The sequence below is a fragment of the Convolutriloba macropyga genome, chromosome 9, assembly GCF_964194025.1.
Source record: "Convolutriloba macropyga chromosome 9, txConMacr16.3, whole genome shotgun sequence".
NCBI classification, from domain to species: domain Eukaryota; kingdom Metazoa; phylum Xenacoelomorpha; order Acoela; family Convolutidae; genus Convolutriloba; species Convolutriloba macropyga.
Window position 1 is genome coordinate 54621468 of NC_134476.1, and position 7918 is coordinate 54629385.

The following is a 7918-nucleotide window of genomic DNA, read 5'->3' on the forward strand; positions in this document are numbered from 1 at the left end:
TATCCAAGACTACTAGATATTCGAAATCAACATTTTTTAATTATCCGGCCATAATTGTGCCAGCCATTTGTTAGAAATTGGGAAAGTTTGTGCAATGTCCCTTTTTTCTCTGCAAACCGAATCAAAGGTTTCAAGAAAAATATTAGTGGTGTCATTTGATGGCTCTTGACAATTCGATTTCAACCACCTAACTTTCATTTTTAGTAACAGACTGGAATTTTTGAATTGTTCAAAATTTTCTGAGAGATACTGACGATACTGCTGCCAGAAGTATTTTAGCAGGCATTAGTTTCACGCTTCTTTCTTAAACATTTTTTTTCTAATTAGTATTTATTTAATACGTCAAAAGCGTTATTTTGGTATTACAGCAGTCCTTATAAAGGATACATAAACTTAAAGAAAAACTATTGTTGAATTTCATCAAGAATTTTTTCCAATTTTAATTTTTACATGAAATTTTAGATATGTTTTTGAATTAAAAAAAATGCTGCTTAATTAGCGCTTACCAGTTGTTAATGGCAAGAAGAACGTAATAATTTTGTATGAAAAAGACTTGTAGAATTTAGCTCTGACATAAAAAAGAACAACAATATTTGATCAAGTAGAGCAACAATTGTCCAACAATATGTTGAATTTTTTTTATGACTTTGTATTTTTTGAGTTATTACTTATAATGTGCAAATTAGTCCTAAATTTGACATTTTTTTCCGTTGAAAGACGCTAAGTTTTTTTGTGAAACATTTAAAACGGAGAGGGTTTATTTCGCAACAAAAATCTGGAATAATTGAAAAAACGTTTTTTTAGTTGCCTTATGAAAATGCGTTCTGGACTCTTTTTGTTATTGTCTGTATTTACAATACCTTTTTTGATGTTTTGATGCATTACAAAATCTCTGTTGATTACAACAAAAAACAAAAAACGAAATTTTTAAAATGATACTCTTATGAGGTTAACCATTTGCAATACTGAAATATTTTTGATTGTATTTTTGTTCATTTCATTTAACAGTCTCACATACTATTGTATTGGTAAACAGTATATTTGCCCTTATTTTGCAAATTGGTCGTTCGTCTAGCAAAAGAAATGGTAAAAAATTAAATTGAAACTTAGCTTTTTATCCTGGATAACTGAATTCATTCAGCGGAAGTCAGTGTCATCTAACGCTCAAATTGTTTTTAATTTTGTGCTAGAAAATTGTTATCCTCATTACAATCATTTTAAAACAATTTTGGACAAGTTAACACAATTTTTAGTTTTTGCCGTCCCGAATCTCAATGCCTGTAAGAGCTTTGTGTGTTCTTAAAAACAAGAAGTGAAGTTCCGCTTCTCTATTGAATTAAAGTAGGCACACAGCTACAAAACTTCAGTATAACTAAATTCGCTTTGCAGTCGACTTTTATCAAAATTACTGAAATACCATGATATTGCTAAAGTACAGAAAATTTTGATTTTTACTTTGAAAGAAAGGTATTCTCCAAAATAAAAAAAACAAGAACATAGAAAAGCATTTAGTTCTCATAGTTTTCATAATCCTTTATTGCAATTTTAGAGCTGAGTATCGAGTATTTTGATCTTCTTGTGAGAGTTTGAATTTTTGAAACAAACACTTTTTTAACCAACAAATAGTTTTATAATTGAAGGCATACGCTTCAGATTCATTACAGTATTGAATTTCAAAATTTTGACTCGAAGCATATTCTATGAAAATAATTTCTGAATTTAGTTTTTCTTACTTACCGGTACGCAAACAAGACCTCCATCCCAAACTCGTTACCTCTCTATTTTGTTTTTGAATACTTCAGGGATATTGCTCTTGCAATTTTTCGTGTATTTGGATTTGATAGTCGCTTTTGCTTCAATTTTTATTTCAGAGAGTTGAAATTCAACGCTGTTATAAAAGATATTAAGCACTCCACAACCATTTTTTAAAGAATTATCTGCTATTTTGAGGTAGTAAAACATTTATGAGTCAATTATAATTAAATTGGTTAAAAACTTTAATGTTTTTTTAATGTGGTGCAAAGTGTTTCCAATTGTTTTGTCTTGCTTCATTATTTCATTTTCATTAAATGATAATATTTTGTGCTCATATTAAAGGTTTTGAAAAATGTTTGGAAAACTTGGATCCAGAGTCAAAGTTAATGTGAAAAAAAGTTAGCGCAATAAAGGATACTTATCAAAAAGCAGGTTTTTTTTCCATTCATTGCGCGCATTTTCAAACAATTGAAGTGAAACAAATTTTTGTTATTCTCAGCTTTTTTGGTTTTTTGTTGAGATTGCAACTTAAGGTTTTAAGACACTCATATTCCAATTTCTTTTTTAAAAAAATAATGGAGACTAATTTTATCTTTTTAGTAACTATATACTCAATTTGCTATTTCTTCATGTTTTTAAGCTCAGAAAGAAAGTATCCTCTGCGTAATCAACAGACAGAAATTGCTCTTTTTTTATCATCTGGTAACTATATAACTTGACTGCAGAGAACACATTGTTTCTTGCTACTTGACTTGTTTATATTGTGGTGAAGAGGAACTTGAACTCTTTTGGAGCCATTACCTTGCTGCTAGTTTAATTCTAATCGCACTGATTCAATAATCAAGCACAGGCAAAAACACAACTTTTGCCACGTAACGGGTTAAATAGACGTTTGATTCAATTAGTTATAGAAAATCTTGTAGTCTCTTTGTATTTATCTTGTATCTCACATTAATTTAGGTTTCATATAGAGAAACAGCTGATCAGACTCAAGTGCGCTCCAAAGGGGAGCCGATCAGACTCAAGTTCGCTCGAAACAGCCTCTGATTGGACTTAATTGCGCTCGAAAAGGGCTCTGCTCAGACTCAACTAATCTCGAAACCACTATTAGCAGATTATGATCACACCTTCCAGACGGAATTGACCTCAGACCATCCAGACTATTGTGCTCTCGAACCCTGTAATTTACGTCTGGAAACACGGGTGTGCGTTCGAGTGGGTCTGATCTTAGCTGAAATTTGGATCTGCCCCTCAACCTGGGAATGGTTACCTGATTGGTTACTCATATAAACTTCTGAAGGAAATATTGAATTTAGAATCGTTTTCCTGCAAAACACTGTATATTAGCAAACAATCAGCAATCCAGATAAACTATCGGTTTTCATTGAATTACACTTTTTGTAGGTGACAATCTTGGCATAAAAAACGAGTCAACCACAAGAAATTTTTTAGTTTTCGATTTTCTGCCTCAATGTTATAGCCTCCCAATGTCTTTATGGCTTTTCGTTTGCATTTTATGAACAATTAGGGCAAAAATCTTCTGTTACAACTTAATGACGCAGCAAAAATTTAAATTAATAGATATCTTGTCTTTTTCCGGTGGTTAGTGGTTGGTCAATCAGCGCTGAATCAATATGCATACTTTCTGTATTTTGTGGATGGCCAATAATTTGTTCATTTCCCAGTTTACACGTACCACTCTTGATTTTCGAGTAATAGGTACTGCATCAAAAATAGCGTTCAGATTAATTGCTGCCTACAATGTTTCCTCTACCTGAAATTCGAACAGCTGCGTTTTGAAGTGTAACGATTTTTTTGCGTAGGAGGTCTTAATTGCTAAGCTAAGTAGGCTTTGTGATAAAAACCTAAAAGTTAGCTTCGGTGTAAAGAGAGTGTGTAATATTATAGTGATTGTCAATTATAAGTTCAAAAAGTATGTTTTTTTGCTGCTCAGATTTAGTTTCTGTGAATGCAAAAAGATTCAGACTATATAGGATAAAATTATTCTGTGCAAACTCAATGACCTGCACCTAACCACAATGAAGATAACCTACGCATAGAGAAACTCCAAATACGTTTGATATACAAACTTCAGAACAGAATTTGCTTTTCTAATTGAATTATGGTGGTTCAGCGCTGAAATGCTCTGCGAATTGGGTGTGTGTTGCAGACAATTAAAGAAAATATATTGCAGGAAATGTCAAGTGAGTTCGTTTCGCGGCACAAAACGTTCCACAGTCACATCTGGAAGCATCACATCATCAGATCACCGTATCTGAAATGATATAAAAAAATTTTGTTCAGAGAAACTGAAAATAATTGAGGACACTTCCAATTCTAAGCAAATTATTTGTGCCCAGTTTTTTGACATTTGTAAACAAAAAGGGCGACAAAAACAGTAAGGTCACAACTATTTTTGTGATTGGATGATTCAATGTTGCTTCATCAGTTCATCAGGACTTTGTTTATAATTTTTTTGTAATATTTGACATATATAACAATTTGAAGTCATTTTCATTGATTCTCAGTTCAACCTTGATTCAATTTGATGCTGTGAGGTTTTCAAAAAGAGGTATTGTATTTTGCCCCGTCCATATTGGAGTGTTCGCAGATCGGTTTTGTTGGCCCGAGATTATGTTTCTGATGAATAACTCTCAACCAAATTTGTTTCATATTTTTTTGCCTCAAAAACTTACTTTCTTCTCAAAATTTATTAACAGAAGCAAAACAGAAGCAAAATATTTAACAATCGTTTCCAGAACTACTTTAATGTCAAATAACTCGAATGAAGCAACGAATGAAACTTGCAGATAGGAAGTCAAAACTATTCAAGGCGAAATGATGATAAAGTAATAGGCAAAATAGGTCAACAAACAATTCTTTAGGAAAAAAAGTCTCGACCGTATCAGAAAAAATACGGTTAAAGAATTCAAACAGCAATTGTATAGCTAATGTCTAACCGGATGTGGTTACAAAATGAACGCTAGGTGTTCGATTAAAGTTAAACAGTGTGACGAAAAATAGTATTGATGATTGAAAAATAGAACTTTGGACATGAGACCAATAGTGATGACCATTTTGTGCATAAAACTTTGCGTTTTTTGTTTGCATCTAGCCAACTACAGCAGCAGATAATATATAATTTTTGAATTAATAGAGAACTAAGTGAGAAAAAATGGCAATGAAGTCATTAACTTCATGCATAATAACTTCTTCCATTAGATGTCTGAGCACAATCGACGTAAACTTTTCAAAACGAAATTACATCGCGCAAGGAATCAACCTAACGAACAAGTTGACAATTTTAAATGCATGAGAAATTATCGAGTTACTAATTTGTTACACAAAAAACAAAAGCGACTTAAGTTCGGATCCAAACTTAAAATTCTAGATTATTTTTGAAAAGAAGGAACCGACGTGTTTAACCTTATAGTGAATCCCAATTTAAAAAGAATGCCAAGGAAACTCTGTACACAGGCAGCAGAATCCATTCAGAAACTATCAAAAAGGCAGTCCAATTCTACAGAAATCCTAGAAAAAATATTTTGTGTTCTTTATATTGATAATCATTAAAAAAAAGTATCAACAAAACATCAATAGTCAAGCAAAAGAATCGAAATTTTTACTATTTGTTTTACTGAAAGTATTCACAATATTGCTATTAATTACTGAGGGATCTTTCGTCAAAAAATGTTTCGTAACGAAGGAAAGAGAATAGCCTAAGCAAATTCAAAATTATATTGCGTCAAATTGCTCAAAAAGCGTCACAAAATACCAAAATGAACCGATATTTCTTGGACAGGATAAAAGTATGGCAGAATTTATCCTGATTAACTTCTAAATGAGTTCAAACAACCTGAAAGGTGGTTTGCGGGCTAAACTGATTACATTAAAAATTATTTATTATAACAACGTAAACTTATTTGACATAGTATCTATAATGAATGAAAGCTAATAGCCCGAAGAGTCATTACATTTATTCTAGAAAAATTGCTGAAGCAAGGCACAAAATAACAAACACAACCAAGAACTTTTCGTTGAAAATCAACAATTAGCACAAAAAGTGATGCGCTAAATTTCAAAGATACCAAAAACAAGCAACATTGTGGTTACATAAAGCAAAACTTTTATAAAAAAATTGCAGCTATTCAAAATGAAAACAAAAGGTGCAATAAAAATAGTTTTCTTTTGATCACCGACCATGGGGTCGAAATCACTTGAGAATTAAGTGTTGCAACTGAACGTTAATTGTAGAACTAATAACAAAGCAACTATTGGGACACCAAAAGGTGCTGAAAAGCAACATAAGCGAAGAAATGACTCGCTTATGTTCATTTTTTTAGAAACACAACTGCGATAACTATTCCCTCTAAGAAAAAGCCTTACATCTAGAAAACCTTAGAATTTCAAGAGACGCAAAATGAGAGCAGGTGACAAATGATTTAAACGCTTGGAAAATATCTCAAAACCTTGATAAGGCTACTCAATAAATATATATCAAAATCATCATAACAATTTGCTGCAGACCATAGAGTCAGACAGTAAAGTAAGGTACCCCAGTCAAGAGATCTTGTTTTTATCCATTTAAATAGCTCCTAAGCAGAAATTTAAAAAAGAGTCGGGTTTTCGGAAAGTGTCTGCTACAAAACTGGAAGATAATTCGAAATCCTTAGCAAAAATTTTATGAAAAGGAAAAGACAAAAAAAAATGAATTCATAATTGTCTCCAATTGTTATCATTAAATCGATTTAAGGAAAGTGTCGAAAAGACCACACAAATTTAAAATAGCAGATTGAATTGAGAAAATTTGACATTTATATTCTTTTGAAAAATCAAATTTTGTCCAGATATTTAAACGTATCGACTAAAACTTGAAACCTATCAATAAATGGCAGAAAAGAACTGTAGTTATTGATAGTTTGACTAATGATTGAAAAAAAGATAGACAATACCATTTTTTGGTCAGGGATACCCTTATAAAAGTCAAGAAATGTCTGAAGATATAGATTGTGGAGTTAGCATAATGTTCTCGAAAATTGGGTTTAATAATGCTGAATTTAATCATTTTTATGCTAATTTTTTTCAAATACCTTCAATCAAAATATATTTTTGATAAAATGCATCTAATGTATCACTAAGGCCTTCAAAAGAACATGAGAAAAAAGTAATTGTCGAAACTATTATTTATATTTGGGGATGCGAACAGACTGTTTTTGAAGAAGTTATCAGCTAATAAACCTGATAATTGACGAAAAACTTAAATTTTATCGTGAATTTTCTGCTGATATAGGCCAAATCTTTCCAGTTATTTTCTATAAAACGCTCTATTCTATCGCTGTCAGTTTGGATTCAGGCGTGTTCAAAACTCTACCCTTTAAAAATTCAAGCGTGTTCTATATATATATATATATATATATATATATATATATATATATATACAAATATATATATATATATATATATATATATATATATATATACAATTACAATTATATCTTCATATATATATATATATATAATATATTTATATTTATATATATATATATATGTATATATATATATATATATATATATATATATAATCTTTTATATATAGAAAATTCTTGTTTTTTTGTGCTTAACTCTCTTTCAAGTATTTTCAACAAAGTATTTTTTTCACAAAATACTTCCACTATGTCAGTTATGCCAGTCGATCATTGTAAAAAAACAAAAAAAAATTGTTTGTATATTAAATAAACTGATTAAAAAAAACATAAATATTTGTATATTATATTTGTAATTGTATATAGGTGCTTTTACCGTAGGGTTGTGAACACGCTTGAATTAAAACTGAGTGTGATAGAGTAGAGCGTTCTATAGAAATTAACTGGAATTATTTGGCCTCTCTCTGCAAACGAGTTCACGATAAAACTTTCTATCAATTATCAGGTTGATTAGCTGAAAACTTCTATAAAAACAATCTGTTCGCACCCCCAAAATTATTTTTTTTTCATGTTTTGTGCCGGCTTTGGCGATAAAAAAGATAAGCACAAAATTGATAAAAACGCGCAATATTGTACCCCAACTTCTGAGAACAATATGCCAGCCCCACATATTATATGTTCAGATAATTCTTGACTTTTATAAAGGCATCCCTGACCAAAAAATTGGTATCGTCTATCAA